Source organism: Silurus meridionalis, chromosome 18 (assembly GCF_014805685.1).
Source record: "Silurus meridionalis isolate SWU-2019-XX chromosome 18, ASM1480568v1, whole genome shotgun sequence".
In the NCBI taxonomy this organism is placed as follows: domain Eukaryota; kingdom Metazoa; phylum Chordata; class Actinopteri; order Siluriformes; family Siluridae; genus Silurus; species Silurus meridionalis.
The window spans coordinates 665,224-668,142 of record NC_060901.1 but is presented as its reverse complement, the minus strand read 5'-3'; positions in this window follow the sequence as shown (position 1 = coordinate 668,142).

Sequence of the window (2,919 nt, the reverse complement as noted above, 5' to 3'; positions counted from 1 at the left end):
TATCAGATTAGCAGTGGGTAATGTTTCATTTTACTCCTTTACACACACACACACACACACACACACATACACTCTGTGTTTGACATGTTGTGTTTTATATTTACATTTACGTTTACATTTGTGGTATTTAGCAGACGTCCGTGTCCAGAGCGACGTACAAAAGTATACAATACAATATAAATATATTGTGTGTTGTGTTTTACATGTTGTGTGTTGTGTTTTACATGTTGTGTGTTGTGTTTTACATGTTGTGTGTTGTGTTTTACTTGTTGTGTGTTGTGTTTTACATGTTGTGTGTTGTGTTTTACATGTTGTGTGTTGTGTTTTACTTGTTGTGTGTTATGTTTTACTTATTGTGTGTTATGTTTTACTTATTTATTATATTTTATATTATGTGTTATATTTTACTTATTGTGTGTTGTGTTTATATTGTGTGTTGTGTTTATATTGTGTATTATGTTTTATATATTGTGTGTTGTGTTTTACATATTGTGTGTTATGTTTTATATTATGTGTTATGTTTTATATTATGTGTTATGTTTTATATTTATTATTATTATATTTTATATATTTATTATTATATTTTATATATTATGTGTTATTTTATATATTATGTGTTATATTTTACTTATTGTGTGTTGTTTTATATATTTATATTATGTGTTATGTTTTACATATTGTGTGTTATATTTTATATTGTGTTATATTTTATATTATTATGTTATTTTATATATTTATGTTATATTTTATATGTTGTGTGTTATATTTTATATATTATATTTTATATTATTATATTATGTTTATATTATGTGTTATTTTATATTGTGTATTATATTTTATATATTATGTGTGTTATGTTTTATATTATGTGTTATTTTATATATTGTGTGTTATGTTTTACATGTTGTGTGTTATGTTTTATATATTTATTATTATATTATGTTTATATTTATTATTATTTTATATTGTGTGTTATTTTATATATTGTGTATTATGTTTTATATATTGTGTGTTGTGTTTTATATATTGTGTGTTATATTTTATATTGTGTGTTGTGTTTTATATATTGTGTGTTATATTTTATATGTTGTGTGTTATATTTTATATTTTATATTATGTTATGTTTTATATTTATTATATTATGTTTTATATTGTGTTATATTTTATATTATGTTTTATATTGTGTTATGTTTTATGTTGTGTGTTATTTTATATTGTGTGTTATGTTTTACATGTTGTGTGTTGTGTTTTACATATTGTGTGTTATGTTTTATATATTATGTGTTATATTTTATATATTGTGTGTTATGTTTTACTTATTGTGTTATGTTTTATGTTGTGTGTTGTTTTATATGTTGTGTGTTATGTTTTACATGTTGTGTGTTGTGTTTTATATGTTGTGTGTTGTGTTTTACATGTTGTGTGTTGTGTTTTACATGTTGTGTGTTGTGTTTTACTTGTTGTGTGTTGTTTTATATGTTGTGTGTTGTGTTTTACATGTTTTGTGTTGTGTTTTATATGTTGTGTGTTGTGTTTTACATGTTGTGTGTTGTGTTTTACATGTTGTGTGTTGTGTTTTATATGTTGTGTGTTATCAGGATCTGAGAGAATTCTGTGACTGTGCTTTTGTCTGTGTGTCTGTCAGGTGGAAGAACGTGCCGGAAACCGAAATGCAGTAAACGATTTTTAATGAAGCATCACAGGGCAAAAGCAGAAAACAGTAAACAAAAGCAGCTCCAGAATAGTAAATCCTGGTGATTGCATTGAACTGACAAAAGCTCAAAGAGCTAAACAGAGTCCCGTAACTATGAAACCAAACTCTACATGTAGTTAGGGTAGCTTGGGTAGTCCAGCAGTGTTCGTCAGCCTAAACTGTAGAATGGACAATGTACTTGGTGGGGAACGGTGGTTATATAGCCCGGAGGCTGATGAGCTCCAGGTGTAGATGATTAGTACGTGGGAGAGCTGCTTGGCATGATAGATGGGTTATGTGAAGGTGTGGATCCCTGACAGCCCCTCAGGGGCGGCTCCTGATGCCCTGACCCTGTGTCTGGGCTGACCTCGGCCCCGTGGAACTCGCCTAGGAGTGACGGATCCAGTACGTCCTGTCTTGCCACCCGAGAGTTACAGCCGATATGCCGCCTCGTTGACCTGCCGTTCGATCCTGAAAAGCCCGATGTAACGTGGGCTCAGTTTCTTGCAGAAGAGCTGGTGATCCACTGACAGATAGCAGGGGGTATGGTGAGGTTTAGGAGTTTGGAGTAACACACACACAACACACACAACATATGTGTCAAATCCTTCACTTTTTTCAATGTTTAATGTTTTTCAAACTGAAATCTCACATGTATTTGGATGTAGTTCTTGGTTGAAATTTGTTTGGCAGCAGTTCCAGTCTCAAGTCTCAAAAATAAGATATTTATTTTTACCATTTTTAATAATATATGGAACGTTTAGAACAGCCCTAATATTTAATATGACGTGAGGTTCAGTTTCCAGCGTGACACTAAAACAGGTAGTAATAATCACTCGTTTTTGCTGAAGAACATGTCAGAGCCCAAACTTCTTTACTTTAACTTGAGTGGAAAAAATGCAGTCAGAACTTCAATTTTTTTCTATTTTAAGACATCAGTATCTGCACTTCTACTGAGCAAAGGTGGTGTGGACTTTTGCCATCTGGCCTACCAGTGTAGATTTATTCATTGCTAGAGACTCAAAGCACTTTTGTATGTCGCTCTGGATAAGGGCGTCTGCTAAATGCCGCAATTGTAAATGTAAATGTATAAGTGAAACATCTGCCCCCTGCTGGAGTCTTCATTATTTGAGGTACCAACAAATAGCCTGCACCATTTGATCTAAGTAGGCGTGGAGGATCATCCTGGTACAGAAGTTCACTCAGATACTGCTGCGTGAGAGCGT